At 45.5% G+C, this 13,398-nt stretch overlaps 1 long non-coding RNA gene across 1 annotated transcript; it reads left to right on the top strand.

Moving 5' to 3' along the window:
* Window positions 1-823: 823 nt before the first annotated feature.
* Window positions 824-6,442, top strand: LOC129382338 (uncharacterized). The gene is made up of 3 exons (XR_008610419.2): window positions 824-870; window positions 1,557-1,610; window positions 6,070-6,442. It is a non-coding gene; the product is annotated as an uncharacterized lncRNA (long non-coding RNA).
* Window positions 6,443-13,398: the final 6,956 nt, after the last annotated feature.

The raw sequence follows: 13,398 nt of genomic DNA, 5'->3' as shown, positions 1-13,398 counted from the left end.
CTTGGTGTCAGTAGATTCGCCGTCGCTTCGGGGATCCAGTGGTATGCTTCTTTTCGTTGTACTCTCAGAATTGGCGACCGGAGCATGGAAAAAGAAAAGGAGCCGATGCTTCCACGTCTGCACTGCTCGGCGCTGCGTGGGGAGGTTTAATTAACGCAAAACGTTTTTTTTTTTTTTTTTGTGATGTAAAATTTGTAAAATGGGTGCCATTTGATCTTGCGAGCAAATATTCCCGGCTGTATTTAACGAATAAGAATCCGGGCATGAAGAAATTAAAGGAAAGAAATGTTTCCAACTTTCCAGAGCTGTGATGACTAGCGCATACGCAATCCGAGTTTTGTTCGTCCTGTGTTCGTGCATCATTTTGGCCGATGCACCTAAACCACTGCATTACGCGTGGGGTTACTAGGTCCATACTTGTTGCGCGCCATCATACTGGTGCGCAGAATAGGCTGTGGTAAAAGAAAGCGTTACAAGGCGAGAAAGAAAATATGGCTCTATATGTGCTTGTATACTGCCGTTACCGCTTCTTAATCTGGTTACAGTGTTCCCTGCCTCATGAAGGAATGTGTCATGAGCCATCTCGCTTCCCACGTTAGCAAGAAATCTAACGTCACGAGTCTTGATTCTGCATGCAAGAACTGGAAACTAGTTCGTCGCTTACGGATTTGAATAGTTTTTACTTCCCAGAAGTCACCACATTTACGCCTTGAAATAAAACGTTGAAATCAGATGCAAAGTAGCGCGCGTTTCGCTCACAATCCGTGTTGCACAAAATAATTAAACAAATTTTTGAGCTAAGCGCATTCTCCCCTCTCCTCTTCATAGACTGAATCAAAATCGCTGGCGATACGGGAGCCACCGCCTACGGTAAGTATTCCGCAACTCTTAAATACACCTATAGATCCGGGTGTACTCCGCTGTGACTGCAGAATTCACCCAATCCGGAAATAACCAATATGAACCAAGACTACTAACTTACAACGATGCTTGCCTCTGTTTAGGCATCCATCATCGATACATTAAGTCATTTAAATAATACGTTACTGTTATGTGGTGAAATGCAAATCCTTCATAAAACGACTTTTGTAATGGTAGTGTGCTCGCAGGCACCGAGGTGCAAATTATCGCTATAAAACGCTTTACCTTCCAGCCACCCTACTAAAGAAACCCATATGTACCATGATTCCGATATCGAATAATTCGATATGAAGCATGAGCAATAATATTATACACCATATGATATTATTGTATATAGGAGGTATGAGGAATGCAAGGCTTCTTTTTCAGTAGGGTAGTTCCTGGTTCAGTCACATGAATTTGACAAACTGGGATATTTTAATTGTTTATTAGATTACCCCCTATCGATAATTTTACTTATTTCGGGAGCATCAAGTACAACAGTGAATCTTTTCACTGGCAGGTTTGCTTGCAAAGAAAGACATATATATTAAAATTTGAGACTTTCATCACCTCCTGTGACTTGCTGCGAGCGGGCATTCCGTATGCGGCGTAACATCAATTTTAATAAACCAACTTGTTTAAATGTCTTGCAGACGGCGAAACAGTTCCTCCATTTTGCCTGGGTGATCATACGACTTATCATAAAGGTAACATTCTAGCTAATTTTCACTAATTATCGAAGACGGCCTACAACGTTTTCGTTATGGCTATTAACGGTCACTGTCAATTAGGTAATGTGCCGGCCTGTAGTGCCTTCGAAGAAAGTGTGTGCAGTGATCTTGTCGCTTGGAAGCAGCAGCCATTGTTAGGACACCAACCATTGTTAGAACACCTATTGTAGTATTAATGGCCACTACCAGATTAGGCAATGTGCCGGCCTGCATTACCGTTGAAGAATTTGTGTTCAGTAATCTTTTCGCTTCGAAGCCACAACCATTGTTAGGGTACTTATTGTGGTCGTGGGTCCTAATATTTGCCATTGTTTTGGCGCGACAAGTTTGCGAAAATACGCTTGAAATGATTCTGACCAACATGTGGAGTGGTCTCACTAACCCGGACAGTGATGATTGCGCCGCCCTTTTGAAACAAGCTGCTTACTTCTTAGTCGCAAACGGCATATTAATAAACGAAATCAGCAGGCCACGTGCTGTCACATGGGGTGAGTGGGTGCACATATAATGAAGGGGCACTAATGACACACCTAATGTCATGACAGAAAGCGCAGTGCGCTTGAATAGAGACCGAAAAGAGAAACGTCGTGCTTAAGTCCTATTCACTCACTTGTGCTGAAATTAGCCTGCTGGCGTTCGAAATGTTTAAAGACAGAAGTGGCTCTAAATGAAAGTCCATATTCTTTTGTTCTGTGCATTGAGAAGGAGCAAGATTCACATACAGAACAAAAAATTCAGTGGCGATTTGCGGTAAACAGCGAGAGAAGTGCGCTAGCATTACATCGCACCTCTTTGAGGTCTTGGATCGAAAATGTAAGCCTTGTTCAACTCAGTGCAGAGTGTTATTTAGGAGGTCACTGGACACACATCGTGCGTCTCCGAGGAGAGATGTGCAACGGACGCTGGTCCGGAGCAGAACACCATCACTCGGCTGGCGCAGTAGCCGTCATTCTCACGCTTGTTCGCCGCGCGCTCGTGCGCGCGCGCACACACACACACACACACACACACACACACACACACACACACACACACACACACACACACACACACACACACACACACACACACACACACACACACACACACACACACACACACACACACACACACACACACACACACACACACACACACACACACACACACACACACACACACACACACACACACACACACACACACACACACACACACACACACACACACACACACACACACACACACACACACACACACACACACACACACACACACACACACACACACACACACACACACACACACACACACACACACACACACACACACACACACACACACACACACACACACACACACACACACACACACACACACACACACACACACACACACACACACACACACACACACACACACACACACACACACACACACACACACACACACACACACACACACACACACACACACACACACACACACACACACACACACACACACACACACACACACACACACACACACACACACACACACACACACACACACACACACACACACACACACACACACACACACACACACACACACACACACACACACACACACACACACACACACACACACACACACACACACACACACACACACACACACACACACACACACACACACACACACACACACACACACACACACACACACACACACACACACACACACACACACACACACACACACACACACACACACACACACACACACACACACACACACACACACACACACACACACACACACACACACACACACACACACACACACACACACACACACACACACACACACACACACACACACACACACACACACACACACACACACACACACACACACACACACACACACACACACACACACACACACACACACACACACACACACACACACACACACACACACACACACACACACACACACACATCTGAAGCGTCCGCGTACCTCTATCGCATTTCAAATCGCCCGCCCTCCGATCGAGGAGTGGTGACGTATGGTCTTATAGTGATGTTGCGCCGTCGGTGATTAAAATGGTGCCCGCAGACAGCGCTACGGCTTTTCTTCGCAAAAGGCAAACGCGCGGCCAGAAACAGAGCCAAGACAGAGCTGACAGCAGCGCGAAAGCGGAACTATGGTGGCTAGCGGAAGGGAAAGCGCGCGACGATAAGCTGGTTCTTTATTTTATGACGCCAACTTTGACGCTCGTTGCAATGAACGACCCTGACAACGACATTGGCTCGCGATGCTGGGCTCGACTTCAGTGCTTTAAGCACTGATGAACCTGGCCTGCTGCTGAGGGCTCGCACTGCCGGCGTCGTTGCGTACTACTACGACGGCAACTGTATGTCATGCCTGTACATATTCGTATAGTTGTAGCTTTTCCTTCGTGAAAGCCAAATGCCGCACTCACCGCCCCGTCTTCGACCTGCAGTTGTTCTTCCGCTTCGGAGAATGCAGGCAAGACCGACGGAACATAGCTACGGGAAAACATTGCTTTGATAGGCACTCCACACGACTTCAGTAAGTCGGCGTTGAACTCGTAATCCTCTGGGCGAAAGTGCAGCGAGCACACTATGCGATTTTTCGGCTCTTTGCCAACGCGCTGTGGCAGAGGTACGGACGGCACTTACCCACTTCGAACGGAGAGGTTCACTCGTTGGCACACAGGGATAAGTAACGTTGGATTCGCCGCTGCAGCTGCCCTTGGCCAAGTTGCGCGGACCGTTCGCGCATCCCACTACATCAAATGGACGTGGCATTCTCGCTGCTTGTTCCAAATGCAACTTTCGCGAGCCAGCAGAACCATCGCAGCATGACGCGATAACAAAACAACTGAAACTCCAAAGCGCGCACGGGGCATAGTCGAGCGCGCGGAGTCGAGCGAAAACAAAACCTTTCGACTACCCATACTACTGAAGGGTAACGTCAAAATGTTATTTTTTCTTACAATCAAATAGAAATAGACAAGTAGCATTTTCTTCCGTTTTATAACCTAATGAAATGATCTTTTTAGTACGAGTAGTTGAGTACTAGTGACATAGATTATGATGAGGAGTGCCTTCGTGATCGGGCTAGTACCGGTATGTCGCTGGGGGGTCTCAAATCGTGTTATGTATTTACCTCAATTTATCTGTTACTAAAGCTCTGTTCGCGATTATATTGACGCGTTAGACGTTCTGGAGCATTGTTTTATCACTTTAACTTGACTGCATAGTAATATTTAGTGTCCCTTTAAGTTTAAGGAAGTTTTAACAATTCCATGTTGCAGAAACTGGCGTAATCCGGGAAATTCATTTTGAGTAGGCACGTCTTGCAAGCTCACCGGCTACAATTCTTAAATTGAAATATGTGCTGTAAAGGAATGTAAGATATTAATTGGTCAATTACTGTTAATTAGTTGAATATGTGTTTCTATTCCTCGTGGCGGTAATGTCAATCCAGCTCAAGGATAACAAGTAGGTTATCTGTAACAGGCGCTTATTAAAAATTCCGGATAACTTAAAGATGTTCACCCTGCATACACTCTCATTTTGATTGAAACACATATATCTCTACGCTAGAGGCCATTATGCACAGTGTACTAATAAAGATAATGGTTAAAGACAGGAGGCGGATATGGCGTTTGAACATCTGACATGTTGAGGAATGTTAGTAGCATTGTCAGCAATACCGTCCCAGTAAACATTTGCTGGCAACAACGTTGAAGTAACATATTAAGGTCTTGGCGCGACAGACAAAGCGCGCGAAACTTCTTTGAAAATCCAGGTGACTTGCAGTTACAAGCGGCTCAATTGTTCAGCGGCTCAGTGGCTCAGTCTTTCCCGTTTATTGGAATAATTCAGATTAAGTGGAAGAATTATGCTATCTGCCAAATGCGATTTTTTTTTTAAATTCCGTAATACTTAAAGACGATCAACCCCGTACATACACACATGCATTCTTTTCCACTTTGACACTCCTAATGCTAACGCAAGAAAAAATGCGGTGCTTCTCAGAAACGAAAAGAGCCAAGAATTCAATCCATTCAATCTGGAAACGCGTCCAAATACTGCTAACCCATAGAGGCAGGCACGGTCGATGACAGATAGACTTGGAGAGCGTGTTAATGGAATTGCGAAAGAAGGCGCGATCAACGGCGCGACGCGTTCGATGAAAATGCAGAGGATGCTAGGCTGGAGGCTTCAACGAGTTGGGTGAGGTGGCAGGGCCAAAGCGCTTTGGGCATGCGCACGTCTTCGTGTCTCCTCCTTGTTTGCGCTGTACGCAGAAAAGCAAACGAGATTATTGACTCGCGTTTAGCGCGATCTAAAGAAAAGCTGTTTGCGTCCAAGAAGCAGGCGGGGCTCAGTTGTGGAAATTCCACCTGGCCGGTCATTTCGTTTGTTTCCCGCAGGCTCAGCTTCTGTGCAGCCTGTTCTCGTACGTCGGGTTCTTGAACCGTAGGGACGAAGCGACGAGGAGGGACATGGCCAGGCAAGCGGGAGGCGGGGGTGGCGCCACAAGCGTGATGAGCGTGATGGAGTGACGTCCGCAGCCCGCGTGGCCATCAACGTCGACCACCAGACGCCTGCACAATCCAGGCCTTCGAAACCAGTTTGGCGCCAGTGTTGTCTTCTTCACCCTTTTGTGTTGTCTCCTTCGTGTGCCGACCTTAGTTAGCGCGGACGCTTTTTTTTTTCATTTTCGCAACATCACGACGCTACCCAACGCGCCCACATCCAGTCAGGGGTATTGCCCTCACATAAATGTGCTTGAATGTATCCCGATATCAGTGATGTTGTTGCTGCCTCTCCTGAAGCAAACTTGGCGCCACGTAGGGTTGCGTTGTTATGTATACTAAATATTTATGGCTGCTTACTCTTCCATAGCGCGCAGCATTTAATGTTGCTATGTTAACTATGTGCCATTCACGTATGTCGAGCTTGGTTTGGTTTGTTAGTCGTAGCTTGGATGTCTGAATTGCTACATCGTTCACTATCTTCGGATATTTAGTCCTAATGAAATGTAAGCATTCTGATGCGATTAGGGATTACAGAAGTTTTACCCTGTTTCAACGGCATGGGAATGCTGGTAGGATGCGCCGCAGGTTTCCGGTTTTCGTGATTCTATGCGAATATGACCTGAAATAAGAGTGTTGTTATTGCAATTAGTGACAGTAGATGTTGTCAGGTAATTGCTTTTTGCAATGTTCCAAGAAGGTCATGCTGAAAGGGCCCCAACTTGCTGCGTAATGATTGTAAAATCTTCCCCGTCGCTTTGTTGATAAGTGCCACTAAAGACATTAAAGTTGTATAAAATGTATTTTATTTATGTATGTATGTATATTTATGTATGTATGTATTTATGTATGTATAAATGATTGTATGTGACGACCCATCCTGCAATGTTTCGCAATGATAGAGCGGTGTCTTGATTAAAATTACGACCGAAGCTTCCTCAAGGGGCATCAGCGTGGTGCGAATCGTTAATGGCTCTTTATTTGGGTTCTTGTGTTCTTGCTTTTCTTCTTCAGTTAGATTTGGTTAGCGCTACCAATACCTGAATTCTCTGGCTCATGGCATAAAAGTAACACCAACCTACTTCGGTCGAAGCATGCTTGCAGTCTGAGAGCAGGGGCAGCCGAGCAGAGTGATGAAGCGCACCCGGTGTCCAATCATTGCTCCAATGAGCGTGCACTAACTGCTCGGTCGCGGCGCCTTCAGCGCGTTAAACTTCGAACTTTTGTTACGGGTGATGTGGCCTTTATTTCCAGAGGACAAAGGACATCCAACTTGTATCGTCACGTGATCCACCTTAAATGAACCTTTATTACATAGATAATACATATTTTCTATTTCCTAACTGCTAAGTTCGCACTCGCACTTCGCACTCTGAACAAAACCAAGACATTGAGTTTTACTTTAAGTTTTGTTATTTATGATACACTTTTGCGTATATGTTCACAATTTTTTTAGAATTATAGGCATTTTAAGGTCTAGTTTAGGGCTGCAGCAATAGTTTGTCGGATTTTCAAGCGGGTAATTCATCTTTAAGGTCACACAAAAAACCCCAAATGATTTGGCGTGACTTTGCTGAGAGCTTCCCATATAATAATAATATTCCCATTTAACAAATTCTAGAGAAGAAATGTACACAAGTCTCTCTACGGAAGACCACTTTAACGGGTCTGACTCAGCCGACACCTAGTGAATGCATACTATAGGACTCTAAAAACGTTTCATTCCGTATAAGGTGGCGCCGATAAACTTCAGGGCCAAACAAAATTTAGGGATGTTTGGAGATTCTTTATGAAATATACGCTTCCGATTGTAGGCGTGTGTAAAAATGGGGTAAATTGTAGCGATAACGCAGTGGCGCTCATTATGGGGAAATTACTCCATTGACAAAACACAATATTCCTGCCAGTACTGCCGCCCTGTTAACGGTCAGTTTTCGTTCATTTTGAACGAAACAGACGAGTAATGCATTCGCCCCTTCGTGCCTGTAGCGTAAGAGGAACCACCTTGTAAGGCAGCGTCAGTGAATGCGCCTTTGTCATCACAAATTAGCCAACCACCTTTAAGGTAACACGGGTGTACTAAAAGGAATTGTTTTTGCAACCGTCTCAGTAAGAAGTAATATGCAGTTGATGAAGCGAAAAAAAAAGCTACGACTGCAAAACTACTAGACAATCCTTCAAGGCGACTAAGTCATTATTGACTGTACATTTGGCAGAAAACTTAAAAAAAGGCCCCTCGCTTGGGAAAGCATATTTTTGGGGTCCCGAAACAAGGTAAGTATCGTGGCGCCCTATCGCAGGAGAGGCCTACTTAATGTTCACTGCTTTATTTAAGGAAGCGCATGTCATTTCATTGCGTACGGAGCGCAGATTCTGTTCCCATTTTTTTAGACGGAACACTTTTTTTTTTCTAAACAGACATTTCTAGATAGAAAGCCTATTGACAAATTGCAGGTTAAGTATGGCTAATCCTTGTTGTAGACACCGGTAGCAGGCTGTGTCGTCAAACGATGTACCTTCGATGTGCTCCTGCAGGCAGGTAACGGCAGTGCCCAGTGGCCACGGGAACCACCTTCAGGGAGGAAGCTTCATGGAGCATGCTTGTAATGTCCAGAATACGTGCTTTTCTCCTCGCACCGCCAGGGCACAATTTTTATTTCGAGTGAGTTAGGCAAAATGTAAGCGTTTGTTGTAGCGCACAGATTCGAGCAGGGCCGGAAAGCAGAAAATTGCTCAGCAGCTTTAGCAACTACACATAACGCAACACTGTGTGTCATGTCAAACACAAAAACTACCTCTCTTTAGACACCGCAATTGGTTTTATTTTTTATTTATTTTTGTCGGATATTTGGGAGCCCTAGAAATTACGCGCTTTTAGTTTTGCGGATGACTTCTTTTTAGTACGTACATTTCATGAGCTGAACCGATTTTCGCAAGCCCTTCGAGCTCATTGTAACGGAAACATACTTTATATGCTACTCCTCTCTGGGCCCTAGCATAAGAAGCCAGCCAACAAAGGTGTTGTTTTTAGAGGCCCACACTCTTCCAGTAAACATGCAATCGTGGGCGCAGAACAGATGCATTGCAGTAATCTGACGAACAGTATTATTTCCTTTAGAGCTACCGTTTCTGGAACCGATTCCTCAGACAATAATTGGTTTAGCACGCACTTTGGCATATTGTTCGTTCGCTTGACTGTCCGCTTTAGCACAACGGATCTGAAAAATGAAGATTTGAATGTTCTAAAGAAGCACCTTGTGCTGCTTCCAAACATGTGGACATCCGAATAGCTTACGTACCAACGCAACCTTTTGCCTGGGTGCTGTGACTTTTCTGCGAAAATTGATCACTTTGTGGCCACGACAGCAGGTATTTGTGCTCCAGCTACGCTGATGTGGAGCTAAGAAACAATAGGAAACGGTATAATGCCAGAATTTGGCAGAAGAAAAGTTTGCACTAGTTCACCCACTTTTGTTGCAGTGTGAATTATATGCACATACCGGGCGATTTTCCGCCGTCGTCGCCGCCATGATGTTCCGCGTGCAGTCCAAATGCGAACAACATCCTGACCGCGCGCCGTGCGCTGTAGGTGCGAGCGAAAGCTTGCGAGGGTGAGCCGAACATGGCGGCTTGATGGGGCCTGTCTTCTCAGACTCGCGAAGGAGGAGTGCGGGAGGGGCGTGCGCCGCATTCTCACGCGCGCGAATGGGTGAGCGCTAGGAGGTGATGGGTGGGTGGCGGCGTAGGGGGCCAGGTTAGTGCGCATTGAAGCCCCTAAAACTTCGTAAAGTAGCGACACTCTCACTCCTCCTCGCTTCTCCTCTCTTTCACGCTCCCTCCTCGACCGTGGCGCCACCTACACTGCTCGAACTTAGCAACGGCGCCAACATGCGCTCCTCGGCACTCCGTAGACGCTTCCCCAGCAAAAATGGCGCTGGATAAAGGCGCGAGGGCCCACGTGATGCTATTAGGCCAATAGCGACGCGGCGGCGGTCTCGGCCAGAGCACTCGAGGAGGAGGCGGCATTCTTCAAAGCGTGGCACTACTTTACGAAGTTTAAGGGGCTTTAGTGCGCATCTCCTTTTCTGCTCCAGCGGCCGTGGCGGAGTCCGGGGCCGCGTGCGCGTCGTATCTTGGAGGCAATTTGCGGTGGTCTTGAAGGCTAAGGAATCTGAAATACCTCATTGATTCGTATACGCTGTGTTCTCGCGCGCCTAGTTCGCGTTGAACCGAGGGGCTGTACACAGGGGCTTATCGGCCAAGCTATTCGCCAACGAGGCTGTGAAACGAGGCTGTGAGAAATAGATTGCAATCGCCGATAACGTCCCCACATAAAAATAAATAAATGAATGAATAAATAAAATAAGTGGGCTCTCGTGTGTGTTCGAACGCTGAGAAGTGCGTCATCCAAGAACGGGGCTCCACTGTGCCGCTTCTTTCAGGACACGCGGTGCCATCTAGTGGCGCTAACGGGAGGTCCGTGCGTGGCCTCCGAGACGAAAAGCGTGGCCTTTCTGTCCTTGCAAAGAATCAGGATTGTTTATTCATTTTATGCACACCCAGTGGCATATACTCAGCAACCGAATTTAGTGAGTGGTTCATTAAAGAGCGACACATACCCACTTCATTCACGATGAACCTTGCTAAAGCGCTCACATGAAATGTGCTCATTAAAGGAACGCAGTAAGTAAAGCTAAAGTGATGGATCGATGCTAGAGGACACCTTAGACGTCCTCGAGAGCAATATATTGCGTCCTGGGTTTTCTAGTCAGTTCGCGGTACTCACAAGGCACTTCATGGCTGTTTTTCGTTGTGTGGGACGGCGCAACTGTCTAGGTCAAATTTGTGGGAAATTTTTCAAATACTGACGGCAATAAAGTGCAGTAACACTTCCATACAATTCAAAATGCCTCAGACTTTATATTGTAAATGCACGCGTTAGGTGATATCTTGTTAGTGAAATTGGGAAAGGACTGAAAACAAAGTACGAAATGAGATATCAAGGGAGGACGGATGCAAAATAAGGTAACAGAAAATCGTATCGACACTAAGTTTCCCTCGAAAGAAATCTGTTTAACCAAGGTACCGCGGATGTATGAGGTACACATTTGTTATATACGTGCACATTATACGCAGTTACACACGATACTGTGGAGCCAATACTCACCGCATATAACATTTTCAAAGAATCGTGGAACTGGTTTCATTGCTATGCGTTGAGTTACAATTGCTTTGCCATAGGCCTAATCCTTTGACAATAGACAAATGCGAATGTAGGTTAACTAAAAAAAGTTGATGCTAATATTTGTAATGTTCTCGCGAAAGTCGAAGAGGAGACGGTATGTGTCCTTGTCGTTGCGGTCACACGTACATTTAGAGAGGACACATACGCTTGATTTGAAATAGGAAGTGATTATGCTAAGCAGTGCTAAAAAGCGCGCACGTCCTGTGCTACTGGGGCTTAGCGGAGAGCAGAGAACTAGGAGTCGGATTCCTGATTAATAAGGACATAGCTGGTAACGTACACGATTCTATAGCATTAACGAGAGAGTGGCAGGTCTTGTTGTGAAACTTAATAAGAGGTACAAATTGAAAGTCGTACTGGTCTACGCCCCTACATCCAGTCATGATGACCAGGAAGTGGAAAGCTTCTACAAAGACGTGGAATCGGCGATGGGTAAAGTAAAAACAAACAAAATACACTATACTGATGGGCGACTTCAATACCAGGGTAGGCAAGAAGCAGGCTGGAGACAAGTAAGTGGGGGAATATGGCATAGGTTCTAGGAATAGCAGGGGATAGTTATTAGTAGAGTTGCAGAACAGAATAATATGCGGATAATGAATACCTTCTTCCGCAAGCGGAATAGCCGAAAGAGGACGTGGAGGAGCCCGAATGTCGAGACCAGAAATGAAATAGACTTTATGCTCTGCGCTAACCCTGGCATCATACAAAACGTGGACGTGCTCGGCAAGGTGCGCTGCAGTGACCACAGGATGGTAAGAACTCGAATTAGCCTAGACTTGAGGAGGGAACGGAAGAAACTGGTACATAAAAAGCCGATCAATGAGTTAGCCGTAAGAGGGAAAATAGAGAAATTCTGGATCAAGCTACTGAATAGGTATTCGGCTTTAACTCAGGAAGAGGACCTTAGTGTTGAACCAATGAACGATCATCTTATGGGCATCATTAAGGAGTGGGCAATAGAAGTCGGTGGTAACATCGTTAGACAGGATACCAGTAAGCTATCGCAGGAGACGAAAGATCTGATCAAGAAACGCCAATGTATGAAAGCCTCTTACCCTAAAGCTAAAATAGAACTGGCAGAGCTTTCTGAGCTAATCAACAAGCGTAAGACAGCTGACATAAGGAAGTATAATATGAATAGAATTGAACATGCTCTCAGGCACGGAGAAAGGCTAAAAGGCAAGAATCAGATATATGCGGTAAGAGACAAGCCGGCAATATCATTACTAATGTGGATGAGATAGTTCAAGTGGCTGAGGAGTTCTATAGAGAATTATATAGTTCCTGTGGCACCCACGACGATAATGGAAGAGATAATAGTCTAGAGGAGTTTGAAATCCCACGAGTAATGCCAGAAGAAGAAAAGAAAGCCTTGGGAGCTATGCAAAGGGGGAAGGCAGCTGGGGAGGATCAGGTAACAGCAGATTTGTTTAAGTATGGTGGGCAGATTGTTCTAGAAAAACTTGCCATCATGTATACGCAATGCCTCATGACCTAGAGCGTACCGGAATCTTCGAAGAACGCTAACATAATCCTAATCCATAAGAAAGGGGACGCCAAAGACTTGAAAAATAATAGACCGATCGGCTTACTGTCCGTTACCTACAAAGTATTTACTAATGTAATCGCAAATAGAATCAGGAACACCTTAGAGTTCTGTCAACCAAAGGACCAGGCAGGATTCCGTAAAAGTTATTGAACAATAGACCATATTCACACTATCAATCTGGTGATAGAGAAATGTGCGGAATATAACGAACCCTTATATGTAGCTTTCATTGATTTCATTTCAGTCAAAACCTCAGCAGTCATGGAAGCATTACGGAATTAGGGTGTAGACGAGCCGTATGTAAAAATACTGAAAGATATCTATAGCGGCTCCACAGCCACCGTAGTCCTACATAAAGAAAGCAACAATATCCCAATAAAGAAAGGCGTCAGGCAAGGAGATACAATCTCTCCAATGCTCTTCACAG

Source organism: Dermacentor andersoni, chromosome 6, assembly GCF_023375885.2.
Source record: "Dermacentor andersoni chromosome 6, qqDerAnde1_hic_scaffold, whole genome shotgun sequence".
Taxonomy (NCBI): domain Eukaryota; kingdom Metazoa; phylum Arthropoda; class Arachnida; order Ixodida; family Ixodidae; genus Dermacentor; species Dermacentor andersoni.
The sequence above is the reverse complement of the archived record's forward strand: the minus strand, read 5'-3'. Positions and strand labels throughout refer to the sequence as shown.